Source organism: Symphalangus syndactylus, chromosome 2 (genome assembly GCF_028878055.3).
Source record: "Symphalangus syndactylus isolate Jambi chromosome 2, NHGRI_mSymSyn1-v2.1_pri, whole genome shotgun sequence".
Lineage (NCBI taxonomy): Eukaryota > Metazoa > Chordata > Mammalia > Primates > Hylobatidae > Symphalangus > Symphalangus syndactylus.
In genome coordinates this window covers 97,145,938-97,167,204 of record NC_072424.2, presented here as the reverse complement: position 1 = coordinate 97,167,204, position 21,267 = coordinate 97,145,938, and the positions used below count along the sequence as shown (strand labels likewise).

The 21,267-nt window shown below is 40.2% G+C and overlaps 1 protein-coding gene and 1 non-coding gene across 2 annotated transcripts in view; one reads left to right on the top strand and one right to left on the bottom strand.

Annotated features, from left to right (window-relative positions):
• The window catches only part of MAN1A1 (mannosidase alpha class 1A member 1), a 184,790-nt gene that overhangs the window by 7,243 nt on the left and 156,280 nt on the right, over positions 1 to 21,267 (top strand). The gene's annotated exons all lie outside the window — the stretch shown is intronic.
• On the bottom strand, positions 15,590 to 15,696 carry LOC129477845 (U6 spliceosomal RNA). The gene has a single exon (XR_008656028.2). It is a non-coding gene; the product is annotated as a U6 spliceosomal RNA (small nuclear RNA).

The window sequence follows — 21,267 nt, the reverse complement described above, 5'->3', positions numbered from 1 at the left end:
TCAGAACTTTAGTTTCCTCATTTGTAAAATGAGGTTAATAGTAGTACCCACTTTGTTGGATCCTGAGGCTTAAATGTGATAGTAAAGCACTTAGAATGGTATCAGATATGAAGTGGGCACACAATAAATGCTGCTTGTGATTATTGCTGTTACTGGTCACCACCTAAAGCCATCAAGCCAAGATTGCATTGATCCATATGCTGTTTAATAACTCAGGAAAGTGGATAATGAAGTTTCAAAAGGGTATCAAAAATAGTTAAAATTGAGTTTTAGTGCTTAAAGGGATACATTTCCAGTTCATCAAAAAGACCTTCCCATATAGCTATAATTTTATTGTGCTACGGTCAACTCTGATTTTCTTTGATTTTTACCACATTCCAAAAAAACTTAAGTATCTTTAGGATGATATACTTACTGCATATACATCTTCAGCTTCTTCAGAATATGTGTTAAAGAATTAGTCTCTTTCTCATAGTCAAATATGCCTATTCCTGCAGATACCATCTTTCAGAGTAGTCACAGTCGAGTTATCTTAATTTCTCTTTCTTCTAATAAATAATTTTTTTATTTACACAATTTGGATCGGGTCTCACTATATTTCCCAGGCTGGTTTCAAACTCCTGAGCTGAAGCAGTCCTCCCACCTCGGCATCCCAAAGTGTTGGGATTACAGGTGTGAGCCACCATGCCTGGCTGAGTTATCTATCTTAAGTATTGAAGTTATTCTTCTAAATAGAGATTGAGTAAAGTGAATTTCAATCTGTTTCATCTTGGAGGAATGTTTTTAAGAAGGGAGAATTATTATTTTAGGCTTGGCAAAAATTATATAATTATGATAAATTCTATAATGAGAGCTCAGTCCATCACCCGGTAGTCAAAGTTAGCATAAATCAGTTTTATTTTGTAGCTCAGAGAGTTTGGTCTTTTTGAGAGCTTCACATTGAATTTAGATTTATTAGGATTCCAGACCCACTACTCATTTTACACATGAGAAATAAGGCCCATGAGCTGTGACCTCCTGAGATTCCCCCAGTGTACAAACAATAGCTGAGAATTGCTTCTCAGGTGTTGAGAAGTACTGAGAACCAGGCCCCACTCCACTTGGGATAATCTTGACTCTAATGAGAACGTGTGCTTTGGTGACTGGCTGACCAGGCCCTCCCTCCTCCTCAGCCCTAAATGGCAGGCCAACTGCCAGAAGCCCCACTGAGACCATCCTAGAGGGAGGTAGGACGTCTTTGCTGGGTAGGGGATTGCCTAAGAAAGCAATAGCGGCTAATTCCTTTGCTCCGGAGCATGTGGCAGCAGTGCCCCGCCCCCACTGAGTTTTGATAAAGACTTCTGTGATCATTAGGTACTTGAAAAAAAACCAAATGAGATTAAAGCTTAAGAGCATTTAAAAGTCACAGCCCTCATTTCTGTCATGAATACTCTGGTAGTTGCTTTAGGTACTTTAGAGCTGAGCAGTCCTGCAGATAATCCAGAACAGAGATAATAAAATTGAAAAGCACACGTATCCTTTGTGTTTACTTGACTTTTGTGACTAGAATGAATGACTCCTTCTCTCTCGCGTTTCTCAGTCTGCTCATCTCCCTGGCTCTTAAGTTTATCAAAAGCCCAGTCCCTGATTTGCTCTGCTGCTTTCTCATCACTCTTGCTCTACATCCTTCATTCAAGTGACACTCGGAGCATATTATATTAACTTTTCATTTGCATTTTTCATGTTTTTATGTGGGTCACTAATTAGATCGTCCTGTCTTGTGTGGGAGTGTTTAGTATTAGCAACTTAGTATGAGAGAGGGTGTGGAGATGAGGGGATAAAAACCTGATGAAGGACACCAAGTTCTGAAAGGGTGGTTTAATAACACAGCATTGCCACCCTCTGAAACAACCTTTGTTGCTGGTGCCTGTTTGTCTGTGCTAGGAGTTTATGAGAAAGGGGGTGGCAGTAATTGGTGTCCGAAGGCCTGTGAATGACTATGTCCAAGACGTGAACTCAAGCCATCCACAGACTACAAGCTATTGCTAGTGTCTCCATTTCTGCCAAATCCGTCCTCATTAAATGGTCTTCTCAAGGTCCCTTCAGAACACTCAATTCTTCTAAGTGACAGGATGATCTCAGAAATAGGACAGGAGGCCAGGGATCATAGCCTACGCTGAGGGTGGCATGTCCAGCTTCCTGAGCTGATGTTTAGGTCGTGATTGTCTGTCCCTAGTTCCTCTTTCACGGGAATACATGCTGGAGCTACGTACTAAAAGGGGAGTGTGTTTCCTCACTGTATCTCTCTCTATCGGGGCATAAGACGAGAGAACAGACCTGTGGAATGATTAGGGAAGCTCAGGGGTTTCTACCCAGTCTCAAAATCTCACTCCCAGCTGCCTGAAATTCACCAGTGTTTCCTTTTTACTGTTTTTGTTTTGTTTTTGTTTTTGTTTTTGAGATGGAGTCTTACTCTGTTGCCAAGGCTGGAGTGCAGTGGTGCAATCTTGTCTTGCTGCAACCTCCACCTCCTAGGTTCAGGCGATTCTCCTGCCTCAGCCTCCTTAGTAGCTAGGATTACAGACACCTGCCACCATGCTTGGCTAATTTTTGTATCTTTGGTAGAGACAAGATTTCCCCACATTGGCCAGGCTAGTCTCAAACTCCTGATCTCAAGTGATCCACCCACCTTGGCCTCCCAAAGTGCTGGGATTACAGGCATGAGCCACCGTGTGTGTCCATTTATTGATTCTTAAAGGCTTGCTTTAAACGTAAATGGATAAAGTTGCTCAGCAGAATTATTAATATTATACTTTGAGATTTGTCTTATCAAAGAATAGAATAGGTTTGTTGAAGCAAGTATCTTCCATTGTGTTATTTCGCTTTATAAACTCACGTCTGCTTGGGAAAGAAAAATTTGAAACCACACTAGAGTAGAAAAAAAAACAAATCCTTCATAGTTTTATCAGTCACTAAGTAGTGTCAATAATGCTCCTCCCTAACCCCAATATGTAAGTTCATCCCCCCCGTTATAACCACAGTATATATACTTTTTTTTTCATTTTCTTTGCAAGTGTCATTTTATGTTGGCACAATATATTCATGTCAAAACATGATACTTTAACGAGTCCCTTGGACCTGAACATTTAGATTATTTCCACTTTTTTTGTTTTTATTAAAAATGCTGAGACAGACACCTTTGTCCGTTAAATTTCTGTCTCACTTCTTATTGCACACACCCTGGTAAGTGGGATTTTCTCTTAAATTCTTAAGAGGGGAAATAAATTGGCCAACAGATAGCACATTTTGAGGGATAACTTTCCAGAAACCATTTATACTCCCATGTGTCACATAATGAATGGAGTCTATTGATTCTTTGTGAATTTCTTTTTTTTTTTCTTTTTTTTTTTAAATTATACTTTAGGTTTTAGGGTACGTGTGCACAATGTGCAGGTTTGTTACATATGTATCCATGTGCCATGTTGTTTTGCTGCACCCATTAACTCGTCATTTAGCATTAGGTATATCTCCTAATGCTGTCCCTTCCCCCTCCCTGATTCTTTGTGAATTTCATAGGTGATGAAGCAGTATATGGCATTTTCAATTTTCTTTTCTTTGATCAAACTTTCTCCTGTGTTGATCATTTGCATTTCTTCCTTGTGAGTTGTATAGATAGAACAAGGAAATTTTAAAAGGAGGAAGATAGAGAAGATGGCAGAGCTTGGAGGCCTAAGGAGTGAGATCCACCAGGGGAGATGGATCTGGCAAGCTGGCTGAAAGAACGTGGACTCCTGTGGGAGGCAAAGTCCTGAAGGCGAGAGTTAGGATTTTATAAAGCAAAGTTGCAAGAAAAAAAATTTTTCCCCTAGATTGCACACTTAGGATAAAATATCCTTTATTGATAGGAGCTCTTACCAGGCACTTGGGACAGCCCACATCCTTCAGCTGAGACCTATCCAGCTTTACCAGCACATCTTCATTTTTAAGTGACAGTTGGGATTTTGCCTCAGATATTTGAGGAAGGTATTGACCTCTCTGGAGATCTGCAGGAGGATCTTTCTCCTTTTGGAATGAATCAGGATGCTTTTCTAATAGTTGAAGATCAAAAGTAGTCTAAATAGAATTTCAGAAGTGATTTTAATGATGCCAGAAAATGGCAAGTCTTACAAAGCTGAATTCTTTTTTTTTTTTTTTTTTTTTTGAGACAGAGTCTTGCTCTGTCGCCCAGGCTGGAGTGCAGTGGCGCCATCTCGGCTCACTGCAAGCTCCGCCTCCCGGGTTCACGCCGTTCTCCTGCCTCAGCCTCTCGGAGTAGCTGGGACTACAGGCGCCCGCCACCATGTCCGGCTAATTTTTTGTATTTTTAGTAGAGACGGGGTTTCACCATGGTCTCGATCTCCTGATCTCGTGATCCGCCCACCTCAGCCTCCCAAAGTGCTGGGATTACAAGCGTGAGCCACCATGCCTGGCCTGCTGAATTCTTAAAGAAGAAAAATTAACCAAAAGGAAATCGTGAGATTTCATATAAATATTTGTTCTTACGTGTGAAGAGGCAGGCTAATCTTTTGTATGTGAGAGGCCATCAGTGTTTTAAATAGGATAAATATGCATTTTGTCAAAGATATTTTATTTTTAAAGAAAAGCATGATTTTTTGTGTGTGAAGTTTGGGCTTTTTTTTTTCCACCCTAAATCCTTCAAATGTTTTTAGTCATGTTTTTTAAGATAGTGAAGAGCTGCATATTTCAAAATGTATTTATATTCTGACCTTGGTTCATAAAAGTCTGCCAAACGCCAGAACTATTTAAATTTGGCTATAACACTGTGTTAACATGATGAATAACGATTGACATAAATGTACTATATTATTTTTATAAATTGTGGTTAGACATGATAGTAATTTTAGAATATTTACAACGCTATTTTTGGAGACTTTTTTTTAAGTCAACTAGCAGTGTTGAATGTTTTATCTAGCCAACTAGAGGTTTTCAGCTCATAATTAGAAATACCTGAGAAGCCCATATTATGATTTAAGGAGTTATTAGCCCAAGTCAGCAATTTTGTGAGGCATTCTTATTAGGAAGTATAAAATGAACTTTATGTAGTAAAAAACGTATTTTATAATTGGCATATATCTAATGCGTTGTATACATTCACTCATATTAAGCACTTTGGTTAGTCTTCATTATTTAATCCTCCTGTGGTTACTTAACATAGAATGTGTAATGAAGAACTCAGTAGCTTTAAAGGGGGGTGGTTGAGGAGAATAGAAAATGAAGATGACTTATTAACTACTGTTGAAAGCTGCTTTAGCAGTTAGGGTGAGTAAAAATGATGATTTATTAAGTATTCCATCAATAATAAGATAAAGCCACAGTGTAGGGTTGGAAGTACCTCTATTTTCCCTAACTCCCAAGAATACAGAATTTCTATGACATTGGCTTTTTGCAGTCATCTGTCCCTTCCAGAACTATCATATTGAGGGCAGGAGAAAGAGCTTCCCCTATTCATCCATGTGTCCAACAGATCAGTTAGCTCTGGGCCCTGCCCATAATAAGGCCCAGTATGTATTTGTTGAATGAATATGCTCTTTGAAATAAACATGCCTACAGGAGTTACTCAGGTTAAGTGTGATTCCGTGCTAAGTAATCTGGTATTCCAGAAGTGGTGTCCACTCATCTTTGAAGTCCTTTCTAATGTATATACTCATGGGCTACAAGTCTTTGTCTTTTTCATTTTTTTTTTTTTACAACAGTCAGGAGTCATTTAGAATCAGACCTAGTGAATAAACAGACTAATGAATATAGGAAATGCCTTTTCCAGTTTTCAAGTTGTTTTCCAGGATGATTTATAAAATGAAAACTGCATTCATTTTCTTACATGACCGTAAACTGGTGAAAGTGGTGCAAAAAAAAAAAAAAAAAAAAAAAAAATCTTTTGACCAAATACAACACTGCTGAAATAAATATAGATGATTGTGAGATTCCTTTAAAGGTCAACACTCGAATATAAAGATTCTGTTATTTTATTGAAAAGTGTTTATATCTAGAGCCAGTATTTTTTTTTTAGATATGTTATTTTTAAAGTAGTTAGGGTCTTCATTTATTTTCTTTATTACCTGGAATACTGGACAGTATTTAATAAAGGTTGCCATTTTTCTTGTATTTCAGTTTTCTACAGGATATACCTAGAGTTGGTTTTGTTTCATTTCCATTTTGCCAAAATTTTTTGAGAGATAAAGGTGTCTTAATGAGTAATGCCTACAGTACCACACTAAAGTGAAAAGTCATAGGTTAGCTGTTATTTTTCCACTGGAGAAATCAGAATTACATAAACATGTTCCTCCCTAAGAAGGTGTGATATTTTGAGAAAGACAAAGAAGCTTGGTTTTCTCTTTCGCAACTTCATATTGCTTCTCCTGAAAAGTGCTGTCTCATATAAATAATTGCATGGTAGAGGCTCAATGAATTGTCTGCATTTGTCAATGGTCCCTTTTCCAGTTTATTCTACAGATGACTATTAATCTTCCTAAAACATCACTTCTCTCATATTGCCCAACTCAGGTTTTAAGGGTCCTCCATTTCCTATAAAGTAATGATTCAGACATCAGCATGCATCAGAATCAGCTGGAGGGCATGTTAAAACAGATTGCTGGTGCCGGGCGCAGTGGCTCACACCTGTAATCCCAGCACTTTGGAAGTCCAAGGGGAGGATCAGTTGAGGCCAGGAATTCAAGACCAGCCTGGCCAACATAGTAAAACCCTGTCTCTACGAAAAATACAAAAACTAGCTGGGCATGGTGGCGTGAGCCTGTAGTCCCAGCTACTCGGGAGGCTGAGGCAGAGGAATCGCTTGAACCCAGGAGGCGGAGGTTGCAGTGAACCGAGATTGTGCCACTGTGCTCCAGCCTGGGTGACAGAGTGAGATTCTGTCTCAAAAAAAATAATAATAAAATTTAAAAAGCCTGGAGTTTCTGATTCAGTAGGCCTGGGTGGGCCCCAGAATTTGCATTTTTTGCATGTTGCTAGGTGATGCTGATGCTTCTGGTCCAGTGACTTCAGCTAGAAAAACATTTTGCTCTAGAGTGAAGTCGCAATTGAAGTCACAAATGTTTAGCTTGGCATCCGTAGACTTCCATAAATCTGCCTCAGTTTATTTCTTGAGTTGTATCTCTGTTACTTACCAGGAAGGACTGTGCTTCCACAAAACTTACATAGTTACTATCTCCAGAACACATGTAGTTTAGGATTTCGCCTTGTTTACTTTACGGTTCTCAAAAGGAGAGTCTTCTCACTTGCTCAAAATCCATGTCCTCATGAAGCCCTCTCTACACTCTCAACCTTTACTGATCTCTCCCTTCTCCAAATTCCCATGTTATTTATTATTTCTATCTTTGGCCTGTGTGGCACTGATTTCATGTGCATATATGTTATCTTTCAAGTAGATTTCAGACACCCTAGAAGTGAGGACACCTTTTTTATCTCATAGGTCCATGGCCCAGAATTTGACAATAAAAGACAATTCATCTTAAATGTAACCCAGATTAAGTATATCAACAAAATGTTTTATAAATGTGAGGCAGTATGGCAGAGTAGAAACACTTCTGGCCTCCCTTTCCACGCCTTCGAAATGGAGCTAATAATTCCTCTTTTTCAGAGTTGTTGTAAGAATTAAAATAGAAAATGTACGTGAATCTCTCAGCGCAATGCCTGGCATGTAGCATTCATTATTCAATACGTAGTATGTACTTACAAGCAGCTAGGAATTGGTGGGAGTGATAAGGAAAGGGTTTGGTAAGTAAATTGGATTCAGAAAGTCATTTCCAGGAAAGAAAAGTATGTTTTGGCTGCAGTATTGCTGTATTGACCAATAGCTTCTATTTTCTATTGTTGCCTTCCCTTTTAGTTGTTGTTGCCAAATTTCTCACTTCCTATGGCAGGAAAGTAAGCATTATTTTGCCTTGTTAGAATTGTTATTACACAGAAGGGATGCTCATCCTCAGGAAAACCATAGAGATGGTGTTGAATGGAGTGGTTCCTCATTCATTCATCAGCGTCCAGTTACTTCTGACTTCTGGGCCTGCTGTCACACAACACTCAGATATGTGGGGAGGAAAGAAAGCCAGGGAAAAAAGAAATCTGGAGAAATACCTTCAGGGCATAGAAAGAAATAATTTTTGTGAGCTGAAAAGCTAGAAATGTTTCATTCAGAGATAGCTACGTGTATAAATTTAGCTCAATAATTAGGCATATGGTGCTTTCATTTTAGGATGTATCTACCCTTTGTGATAATATCCGTTGATTATTAGAGCTGCTGCAGCTTTAACTACATTGGCAGCAGAGATTCCTAGTGCATTTAAGACAAGAATTCAAGAGTGAAATGGAAAACTGAATTGATAATTTGTTCTTGGGTGGTTTTAATCTGCTCCTTATTAACTTTGTAGTTTATGCCTGGAGGATTAGATTTGGAAACAGAACACCAACTAATGTTCTAAGAGTTTACTGCCTTTTATTGGAACATTATACTCTTAAAGATTTTCTGAAGAACATTTTGGCTGTTTTAGTCTTAACATACGAGGTACACTTAAGTTCTTATGATTCAACCTAAAACAATAGAAAGCTTTTAATCTATGATATTAATTGTAACTTTTAAAGTATTTCATGTTAGACTTCAAGGCAGGAATTGTTTAATAAAAAGCAACTAATAAAAGAAAAGATACTCTTTTTTGGGCGCGAGGATATTTGGGTCTCTTTTCCCAAGCTTTTAAAATCCCCCTAGGTCTATATTTTTCAATCTTAGAATTTAAAATCTGTTTGCTATTGATGGTAATGAAAATAGGAAAATTAAAATCAAAGGTTATTTCTGTTTACTTCCTGTACCTTGTCAAATGTTTCTAAAATTGATCGAAAATAAATCACTGTAATTTTATAAATTGAAAAAAGAGTTATATTCCAAGATATAGCATAGTAGGATGAGCTGAAATAGGAAGTTTAAAAACAGGTGTCTTTGGGAGAGTGGGGGATGGTGATGCTGTCCATCTGCTTCTTGCTTAAAGCTTTAACAATGGTCCTATTAGAATATACCTGAGAGTCTGGGAAGTCAGTGTATTTGCTTCTGTGGTTGTAGTTCTCCACCCACCTGTGATCTGAAGAATTACACCCTAGGTTTTTATAAGGTAAAGGCACTAGAATTTAGACATTTAGAAGGGACTTCTTTGAAAACTAGGAAGAAGTTTGGCAAAGTGTAATACCAGGTATTGGTCTGAGTTAACCAGGGGTAGATTATTTATTAGAAAATTATTCTGAATTTATGTATTCTTGATAAATAGAAGTTTTGACAGAAATTCTCCACTTTTGACTGATGTGGTAATAGAGGTTGAGGATTTTATAGCCAGATATGCTGCAGGTAATCAGGTGTTAGTTATAGCTTAATAATTAGCTTAATTTAGTATTAGCTGTCTTTTTCTGTGGTACTTTACCCATGCTCTTAATCATCTTCCATCCTTCAGTGTGTTCTGGTGGAAAGAGGCAGTACTAATGGTGCAAAGGCAGACAGCAGGAGAGTTGCAGAAGTGGTATTATATATGCTACACACGTCAGAATACTAGTCACCTTAATACTCAGTAATTGACTATGATTGGCAGCTTGGAATGAGCAGCCCTCTCGCTTCCTGGAACCTTGAGAGGTGAATTCCATACACTACCACTGGTATTCAGAAGGATCACCTTTTTCTGACCTGTGGGCACTCACTCCTACCTTTTAGAATTCCTGAGGGAGGAAGCTGTCTAGTTATATGATTAGTTAGCGTGTCTGTGGACCTTTAGCTATCAATAGAATTGCTCGAAAGCTATCTTAGGAAGTAATGCCTTTGATTGATTTGAAATCTCATGCATCACCCGTGTTGCCAGTGTTTTCCAAAACACTGGGGAATTTTTGCAGACAGCATTTTCAGGGGCTGATTTGAAGGTAATAAACCAAACTGGCAGGGAGGGAGGGTTCTTCCTCCACCTCAGGATGAGATCTCTGCTCCTTTACTTTACTCTGGAGTGCCCTGTCTTCACAAACTCAGGGGTCGCACAACACATTAGTAGCCATAAGAGTGTCTGTTGTGTGTTATGCAGCCCAGAGTCTTTCACTGGTATATACCAAGTCCCCAAGTTAGATATTTCTCTTTTAAACAGAATTTTGCCTCCATATTTAAAATAAAAATTATATTCCTCAATTGGCTTTTTTTTTTTTTTTGAGATGGAGTTTTGCTCTTGTCACCCAGGCTGGAGTGCAGTGGCATGATCTCAGCTTACTGCAGCTTCAGCCTCCCGAGTAGCTGGGATTTCAGGTGCCCACCACCACGCCCAGCTAATTTTTGTATTTTTGGTATAGACCAGGTTTCACCATGTTGGCCAGGCTGGTCTCCAACTCCTGACCTCAGGTGATCCTCCCACCTTGGCCTCCCAAAGTGCTGGGATTACAGGTGTGAGCCACCATGCCAGGCCAGTTGACTCTTAAACCTCAGCTATTAATTTGCAAGTATATTTGGTTTATGAATAACAGCAACAATAACAATGTCTGATAATTTTCTCTTTTTCTCTAGGTTTAAAACAGAGGCAACAGTTAAAATTATACTTTTAATAAAAAGTGCAGCTTCTCAGTTATACTCCATCATATATTCACTTTTTCTCCTAATAGAATGTGTTTGTTATTCTTCCTGTTCTGAGAGTGGCTTCTTAATTGATTTTATACCATCAGTTAGTGTTATTATATATAATTAAGGCAATCAATAATGAGATTTTTAAAATCTCATCTTGGCATAGATTTTGTCTCCTTTATCTGCAGTTTTAATTCTAGAATGGTGAAAAGTATGCCGGTAACTACAGGATACCATTTGTTGAGTGTTCACTTCCTGTTAGATGCCATGCTCACCACTTTATGTACATATTCTCATTAAATTCTCAGAACAACAAGTATTTGGTTTTTCTCAGAATACTGGTATTTGACATTATTCTCCTCATTTTATACATAGGAAATTGAAGCCAGGAAGGGGCAAGCAAATTGCCCAGGGTTGAGCAGCTCCTGCAAGGTTGAAACCCAGGTCTGTCTGGTCCCTGCCCCCACCCTCTTCTTGTGCACTCATCTCTGCTGGGTTCCCCATATCACCTGGGGCCTTGGCAGGCTCAGATCTTACCCACCTTGAATAAAGAATCAGGACTCCTGTTGCAGTCACTCCTCTGCCTAAGAAGGAAGTAAAGGGAAGTGAGGTGAGGACTGGCACAATTTCCACCCCAGCTTGTGGCAGACAACATGCTTTAATTCTGCAATGCTCAGTTTGTTTGGAAAAGCCTCTCAAGAGTAATATTGTGCTCAACTTAACCACTATGTTTATTAGTATGTGTTCATGTATGTTTATATCCCCTTGCTGATATATATATATATATATGTGCCTAATATATACATGGTTATGTGTGTGTATATAATTATCTAAAATAATGCCTTAAGTATTAATGAAAGTTATTGGGGGTTCTTGAAAGTTGTTTAAATCAAGAGAAAAACAATAGTCACTGGAAGAAACAAATCTAAATTTGCTTCCTTTTTTCTCCCTCATCTTGGGGCAACTGTGACTCCTAAAGTTTAGGATACATAATGTCACAATTATTTAATTTTTAAGCAAGAGATTCTATAAAATACGACCACATTAACAAAAATGCAGTTTGAATTTTAAATTCACAGTGAGGTATATCACCAAAAAGAATTCTGTGAGTCAAAATAATACATTGTTACTGACTTGACACTCAAGTTTTATATAGGAGTGACAACAAAGGCTCTGTTTAATTGATCCTAAGAGATCTGGACAGTATAACTTTCTGCAAATGGGGCAATACAGTAATCATTCAAACCCGAATAGTTTTTTTTAATTTTAATATTATTTTCCTTTAATAAATCAGGTTAAGAATCATTTCCAACAACACTCCTACAAATATTTAGAAGTACCACCCTGTGCAAGGCACTGGAGAGATGACAGTAAACAAGACCATTATCACCACTGCCCACATGGAGCCCAAAGGGGTAGAGAGTAAGGAGGCCCTGTGACAAGTACCCTAGGAGGGGCCTAGAAGTACTATGGGAGCCTGGGGTAGAACATAACTCTGGCAGATTGGGGGGTTCAGGAACACTTTCTAAATGAAGTAAAGTATTAGACCTGAGGATGAGTGGGAATAAGCCAGTTGCAGGCAAGATGAAGAGGGCCGCAGGATAGGAATGGAATGTATGAAGGTCCCCAGGGCAGCCAGAGGACTGAGCCAGAGTAGTAGTGATGAGAAGAGGAAGTGGGCCACAGAAATGAAGCAGAGAAGGGATCTGACCAGGTGTTTAGACTTTATCCTGAGATCATCAGGAACCATGGGAGGGTTTTAAGTTGCAGAAATAATATCAAATCTGCATTTTTGGATAAGACTGGAGTCCAGGACATGTGTTAGAAGGCTCAGCAGTAATCCAGATGAGAGGTGAGGATGGCCTAAATGCATAAAGGGGTAGTGAAGATAGAGAAAGTGAACAGATCCTTGAGATACTTAAAACCGGAATTTATAGAACTTTGTGGGCACTTAAAAATGGAGAGTGAGAGAGGAAATGGAGATAAAGAGGTTCTTGGGTTCCTGATTGGGTCACGGGTTTTTTGATGGTTGGAATCGTCAGGAGAAAGAGAGGAGTAGAGAGGGGTAATGGATGTGGTTTAGGATATGTGGCATTAGAGGAGAAAGATGTCCAAGTGGAGGTCTCTTGTGAGCAGTTGCATGTATACAACAAGCACTGCAAAGAGAGGTCTAGGCTAGAGATGCCAATCTTGAGGCCATCAAACTATGGAAATAAATAAGATCCGTTAGGGATAATGTGTCCTGTAAAAAGAGTCAAGGGCCTAGAAGCCTAAGGAACATCAACATTTGCAGGATGTGCAGAGTAAGCGGTGACAGAGGAGGAGCAATCAGAGAGATGCAGGAAGAAAACTGGCAGAGTGTGGCACTCTGGAGTGTTTTTAGATATTCAGTATTTGAAGGAGTGAGTCTCAGCAGTGTCAAATGCTGCTGAGAGTCAAGATAAGGACTAAGAAGTGTTCTGTGGATTTGGTAAGAAGCAGGTAGAAGATGACCCTTACTGGGGCTGATTCAGTGCAGTATTCAGGGTAGCAGCTGTATTGCAGTGGAGCTAAGGAAGGGCACAGACAATTCTTTCAAGAAGGTCACTGTGAACAAGGCCAGAGAGGTGGGGTGGTAGCTGCAGGATGACAAGGGGCAATGAGAAGGCTGAGTAAAGAAACAGAATACTTGCTGGGCACTGCTGAGCACACAGTCAGAGCCGGCAGCTGGCCCCCTCTGCTCACTAGTTTGATTTTTCCTTAGTGGGATTCAACCACTCTGCCATATTTGGACAAGGCAGACAAGTAGATTGACCTGTCAAGGAAGACACATGTTTCCAAGTGCTTTTTTGAGAATCTGATACAAGAGATCATTTGTTAGTAAGAATGTAAATCCACTCAATTTGGAGTCGGTGGACGGGGGGGGATATTTATTATAAAAACGGATCTCTCATGGATTTAGGTGAAGACCTCACAGAGCCTGGAATTACAAATGTGAAGGTACCGGGAACCAAGACCGCTATTCCTCATTTCTTACTCTGGGCTACCTAGTCTTTTGTCTTCAGTCATACCTGCTTTATTCTTTCCTCTGCAGACAGGCTGTCTTATGAATCAGTTCTCAAGTTTACATGGCCGATAAGTTTAAACACTAATAGACTTTATAATAAGCATCTCAGAGGCTCAATTCCAAATTCCCAGAATGGAGAATCTGACCCAACTTTAGTTAAGTGTCTAATCATCTATGGCCAGGGGGTGGAGTATTGATTTTTAGTGCAAATGTAGGCATGGCACAGAGCCTCCTAAGTGACAGAAAGAAGAGGATTGCCTGGCTGCACGGAGGTTTTCTGGCATCTCTGCTGTATCCAGACATCTGCTTTGCTGTATTTATCTTATTGGAGATTTCTCTGTTGTGGGCCTACTTGTCAGAGGCAAGTTGTCCAGGTTCTGCTATATATTCATTATGGAAGGTTTTACCTTATTGAAATGACAGGTCCCCACCTTTAGCATTTTATGTTGTTCCATTAACTGTCATACAAACATTCCTGCAAAATATCAGTTCATGAATCAAGCTTACTTTCCCTGAGATAGTAACCGTTTCACAGCCTCTCATATTGCTGCTTCATTATGTGATGAAGTCTAAACACTTAAATGGTGACCAGTTAAAACGCACACCTGCACACATCAAATCAAGAATTTGATTCCAAATTTACAAAATAATCAGGTCTTATGTTTTGAAATCCTACCTGTCTATCAAGACCCAATTTAAATCTTATTCATTCCATAAATTCTTGCCTGTTCTTATCCCCTGAACAGCAGAAAATTATTTTTCTGTTTTTATGACTCACTTTGTTTTAACCTACTTACTACATTCTTAGTGTTAAAGGCAGCAGCACACGCAAAGGCACTGAGATGAAAGAGCTTGTGTCTTTGCCACTTATTGACAGTCCAACCCTGTGAAGATATCTATACAGTGCATTTGAGCTTTATCTCTTATCTGTGAGAGTGATGATAATGCCTACCTTTCCTGGATGTGAGGAGCCAGCAAGTGAATGGATGCAAAACTATTTGCATGCTAGGAAACCTTTGCAGATATTGATTACTTAAGGAAATAGTTTTGGGGTTTGAAGACCAGGTTTCTAAATCCCTGTCTGCCACTTGGTAATTCATGGTATGGCAGTGGGTGACTTACTGTTCTTCCTTGGGCATGTTGTGTGGTGTGTTTTCTTTCATTGCTGTGACAAATTATCAAAGAGTGACTTAAAACAATACAGATTAGTATCTTACAGTTCTAGGTCAGAGTCAGAGTGGGCTTGTTTGGTTTCTCTGCACTGAGTCTCATAAGGCCAAAAATGAGCTGTCACCTGGCCCAGGCTCTTATCTGGCTCCGGGGGAGAATCTGTTTTACAAGCTCTTTCAGGTTGTTGGCAGAATTCGGCTCCTTGCCAACTGTAGAACTAAGGTCCCCATTTCCTTGCTGTCAGTCGACTCTCAGTTTCTGAAGGACACCTTCATTCTTTGTCACTTTGCTCCCTCCATTTTCTTTTCATTCATTCATTTAGACAAAAATTGTATATATTTATGGTGTACACATTTCAAAATATGTATCCATTGTGGAATGGCTAAATTCAGCTATTCACCATATCTGTTACCTCACATACTTACCATTTCTTTTGGTGGGAGCACTTAAAATGTACTTTCTTACAGTTTTCAAGTGTACAATACAGTGTTCTTAGCTATAGTCACCATATTGTACTACCATCTTAAAAATATGGAGTGTAGCCTGACGAACATGGCAAAACCCCGTCTCTATTAGAAATACAAAGATCAGCCAGACATAGTGGTGCACACCTGTAATCCCAGCTCCTTGGGAGGCTGAGGCAGGAGAATCACCTGAACCCAGGAGGTGGAGATTGCAGTGACCAAAACTGAGCCACTGCACTCCAGCCTGGGCGACAGAGCGAGACCCTGTCTCAAAAAAAAAAAAAAAAAAAAAACACGGAATGCTTCCTAAATTTGCACATGATCCTTGCGGAGGGGCCGTGCTAATCTTCTCTGTCTTGTTCCAGTGTTCATACATGTTGACGCAAGAATTGAACACTCCTTTTTCAAACCAGCAACATCACATGGAGTCCTGTTCAACTGAATCTCTGGCTTTCCGTTCTGCCGTGTCTCTTCTGCCCCCAGCTGAAGAATGTTCTTTGCATTTAAGGGCTCACTTATTAGATTGGGCCCACCTGGGTAATCCAGGTTGCTCTTTATTTTAAGGGCAACTTAATTGTTCTTAAGTAACTTTCATCATACCTGCCAACTCCCTTTGCTATGTGAAATAACATATGCACAGGTCTGGGGATTACAGCATGGAAATATTTGGGGTGGGGTGGTCACTCATTCTGCTTACCACTTTTGGTACTATGTATGTGTACAGTGTGTGAAGTCAAGCACAGTCACTTGCATACGTAGAGCTACTCAACAGTCAGTGGTAAATCATGTGGTCTTGATATGGTTAGGCTTTGTGTCCTCACCTAAATCTCATTTGAATTATAATCCCCATAATCCCCACAATCCCCACGTGTCAAGGGAGAGGGCAGGTGGAGGTAATTGAATCATGGGGGCAGTTTCCCCCATGCTGTTCTCGTGATAGTCAGTTCTCGCAAGATCTGATGGTTTTATAAGGGGCTCTTCCCTGCCTTGCTTCCCCTTCACCTTCCACCATGATTGTAAGTTTCCTGCGGCCTCCCCAGCCATGCTGAACTGTGAATCAATGAGCCCTCTTTCCTTTATAGACTACCTAGTCTCCAGCAGTTGTTTATAGCAGTATGAAAACAGACTAATAGAGGTATAATGTACATGGATGCACTTTCGTCAAGAGTAGGCCAAGGCAGACATCCGAGCCTGCATGACTCAGTGAGTTTAGTGCACAGGTGCATACTCCACTTGTTATAACCTGTTTGTATAAGTTTGTACTTGGTTCTGGACCACTATTGTCTGTAAAAGGTATAACTGTCCTGCTGACGCTATACTGGCACTCATGCCCAGAAAAAGAGCTAGAGCTGTCCATCTTTTCCGTCTTTGCAGACGGACAGTGAGGAGCCAGGACACAGCTCGGCCTGGTTATGTCCAGAGAGAGAAAGAGTTAAGCTGCTGACCCTGAAGGCAGGGAGAGCCGGCCACACAGGTGTACGTGGGAGCAGCCGGCTCAAGCAGCCGAGACAAAGCAGACAGTGTAAGAGAGATGCTGAATAAAGCTATATTTCACCTATCTACTGCCCCCCTAGTGTTCTTTCAGCTATCTACCATTCGTCCACCCCCTCCCCTCGGACCTCAGCATGGGCTGGAACCTGACCCTAGACCTAACAACAGGTCTGTTGCTGTGATTTATGTTCAACAAACATAAACTGTTACCCAAGAGATACTTTGTGCCTCAGGTTGCTAGGAGGAGGAATGCAAATCAAAAGAAGCTAGGTTGATAGTCATACAGTAGTTCCTTTGTATAGCAACTTTTAGTATATGCAAAGAAAGAGAGAAGGCAAGCAAACATACTGTATCCACATGTAAGGAATATTGATCAATAGGAAGAATATTCCTTTTTTTTCTTAGGACTTTTGTTGAAGCCCTTGACAAACTGTCTTATTTCAGTTCCATTATTGTTCGTATTCTGGGCTCAGGGGTATTTAAAGTACCCAATGTTGTAAGACTACTGAAAATCCAAACCCCTCTGCCCCCAGAGACGGAGTGTTGCTCTGTCACCCCGGTTGGGGTGCAGTGGTGTAATCTCAACTCACTGTAACCTCCGCCTCCTGGGTTTAAGCGATTCTCCTGCCGCAGCCTCCTAAGTAGCTGGGATTACAGGTGCATGCCACCACACCTGGCTAATTTTTTGTATTTTTGCTAGAGACGGGGCTTCGCCATGTTAGCCAGGTTGGTCTCAAACTTCTGACCTCAAGTGATCCACCCACTTCGGCCTCCCAAAGCGCTGGGATGATAGGTGCGAGCCACCATGTCTGGCCAGACTACTGAAAATCTTGAATGAAAAATAATTCTAATTTTTGTTTATTCACCCTGCATCTTAGCAGGTATAGTGTAAAAGTTAGGAGCAAAAACTCTAGAGCCAGACTTCTTGATTTTGATTTCCCTCTCTTTTATGGGTCCAGTGACCTTGGGCAAGTTGCTTAACCTCCCTGTACCTCAGTTTTGTCATCTGTTAAGGTAAATATAGGCCCAACTTTGTGGAGTTATTACTGAGGATTAAATTAAATGTGTGGATATATGTAAAGTGTCTGGAATTGTAACTACTACATAGTGCTGTGTGAGTCTTAGGATTATTATTTTAATTGAACAATATGCTTTAACCATTGGCTCTCAACTAAGGCTGTTTTGCTTCCCAGGGTACATTTGCCAGTGTCCGGAGATAAGGGTTGTCACATCTGTCGGGGTGAGATACAGACATCTAGTGTGTACAGGCCAGGGATACCACTCTGCGTCCAAAAATGCACAGGGCTGCCCTCCCCAACCCCCAAACACAGGCTTATCCAGTCCGAATTTCAGTAGTGTCAAGATTAAAAGCCCCTGTTTAAACCAGTGGCCTTTTATGTTTTTAGTAACAACTTCATTTTCAAATAAAATATTCATGTATCATGAGTGACTTTTAACAGTGAGGAAATTCATGACTGAGAGCCATAGGGCTCTGAGTTCTACAATAAAGTGAAAAGTAGAAAATAATTGTTCTGGTGATTATAAAAACAGATATCACAGGAAAAGAGTGTGCTTAACTTCTAGAATATATAATTAAGGGTAAGAAATACTCTGATCCTGTGAATCATTGAATGGGAGTTCTCATTTTCTAATTTTCCAGTGAAGTTTTTCTGGAGATTATAAGGGATGAAATTACAGGTGACCCTTGAACAATGCAGGGATTGGGGCACCAACCCCTCACACAGTTGAAAACCTTCATATAACTTTCGATTCCCCCCCCAAACTTAACTACCAATAGCCTACTGCTGACCGGAAGCCTTACTGACTAAACATAAACAGTTAACACGTATTTTGTATGTTATATGTGTGATATACTGTAGTACTACGACAAAGTAAGCTATAGAAAAGAAAATGTTATTTAAAAAAATCGTGAGAAAATATTTTTATTCAGGTGGAAGTGAGTCATCATAAAGGTCTTCATTCCTTGTCTTCACGTTGAGTAGGCTGAGGAGGATGAAGAGGAGAGGTGTTCATGCTGTCTCAGGCAGAGGTGGAAGAAAATCCAAGTATAAGCAGACTCCCACAGTTCAAACCCATGTTGTTCAAGGGTCAACTGTACTTGGATTTGGAAACTTGCTGTTACTGTGTATGTTGAAATACAGTGAGAGTTAATTAAGATAACTATGCATTACAGTTGTTTATGTGGAATTTACCTATGTTGTAGTAGTGGTAAATTCTGCAAGGCCCCAAATGTTTTTGCCACTGTTATTTTTATTTCTGAATATTATATAAGGCTTACGTGTTTGCTGTCTTCACTCCCTCTCATCCCGTAGGTATATTGAATAATTTAGAATTTAGGGTATTCTTCAACTACTTTTTTCTCCACCACTTCTCCTGTCAATTTTAGCTATTTGATTTGTCCATACAAGATTCTGTGGGACTGTCTGAGACTCTGTTCGTTCTCGTGGTTACAGAATTTGTCCTTTTGATGATAGGTCACTTAATCATCAACACTTGCATGACCACAGGGTGCACAAGCTGATGAGACTGACATCCTGGATCATGTAGGAAAGAACCTGGGCACATTCCCATACCTTCCACTCTGTTAACCTACATGGAGAAACTGAGAATCACAAGACACATCAAGGGTTTGGGCAAAGTCCAGCCAGTGTGCTGTGATGTCAGGGTGTTAGAACAGAGAACCTCTTCTGTCAGCCACCACCTTGCTGTGGGCTCAGTTACGTGCTGAGCACCACATCAAAGACCCAGCTATGTAGCAGCTGAAAACTAGTTAAAGCCTTCCTTCTACTTTGAAATGATTGTTACCCAAACCTTGGTTTGCTACTTCCTAATTCAGAGCCTTATGCTGAAGACATTTTTGGAAAAAACTCAACAGCTTTATCAGTGAAATATGGGGAAATACTTAAGTGTCTTCATCAATAATTAGTTGATCTGGGGAAGAGAGACTTGGATTAAACACTGGGGAAGAGAGACTTGGATTATAGTGAATCAGTGTGTATGTATATTATAGAATTTCTATAAACAGGACTGGCCGAGTATTAGCAAATAGCACACACAGGACCATGTTTCTTGCCACGTTTTAGTGTACATAGTGGCATTTTATTGTGGTACTCTGGACCAGCGACTAGAGGGTCCCAAAGACTAGAGCTCATACTAGGAAGACAATTTACAAAAGATGGTTACCATTAGTTCTGCAAATAGAATGGAGATCTGAGACTGGATTCCAAAGAATACTGGCAAGGCATATCATAGTAGTAATTGGTCTAAGCTGAGCAGGGCCCAGTACTGAGAGGGTCAAGCCTGGGAGAAGAAAAAAAGCAGAAATGGAACCAGAATGACAACACTTAGTAACGTGGATAAGATCATCACAGACATACAGCTGTACACCAGTGAGCTCCTTGTGGACAGGAATTGAATGCAGTATAGGCCATGTAGCTGTAGGTGCTCAAGATGATTGTGGAAGGAATGAATGGTTCTGCCTAGCACAAAGGAACATGGGAATGGCATTTGGTCTGGAGAGTCCAGTACTAGGACAGGTTCCACCCTGTTGCCCAGCTGAATCTCTTGGGGAATTTGCGCTCTGCCTGGCTCAGAAAGCTGTGATCTGCTTCCTTCTCTATGAGTTCTACAGGAGTGGGCCACTGTTATGGAGAGCTGCGGCCCCTGGAACATTTTTACCATTGCTCAAAGTAAACATTTGCAGGGCTGAGGTGGGTGGATCCCTTGAGGTTAGGAGTTCAAGACCAGCCTGGCCAACATGGCAAAATCCCGTCTCTACTAAAAATACTAAAAATTAGCGAGGCATGGTGGTATGTGCCTGTAGTTCCCACCTACTTGGGAGGCTGAGGCAGGAGAATCACTTGAGCCCAGGAGGTTGAGGCTGTGGTAAACCGAGATCATGCCACTGTACTCCAGCCTGGGAGACAGAGCAAGACCCTGTCTCAAAAAAAAAAAAAAAAATTGCAGGCCATGTAGTCAATCCACTAGATTTCAGGATCTTGGTTCTTTGTCAGTGAAATTCAGAGGTGAGTAGTTAGTTGTTGGAAAGGTGCCCTTCTGAGACAGGACCAAGGAAGCAGGCGAGAGGGATAGATCCTTCATCAATCCTGACATAGCATCCTGTAGAAGGTAAAATATCCTTGTTTAGAGGAGCATTTTAAACAAGGATATTTTAAATCAAGTTAGAGAGTCCTAAGCCAAGGACAGCATTTTCTATTCAGTACTGGGAAGATATTTTCTGTCAACGGTAGAAGGTCATACTTCTCTGTTTGGAACAACAGTCTTGTTTCCAGAAATGAAGGATATGGAATTCTGATATTGTTCAAACATTGAAAAGAAAACAGTGTGAGAGAGTCAGTTTATATGGAAATCGATAGTAGAAGATCACAAGTATACTGACCTATTTTAAATAAGATTTCATGTAGTTACAGTAAAACTTTGGGGAGAAAGTTGTA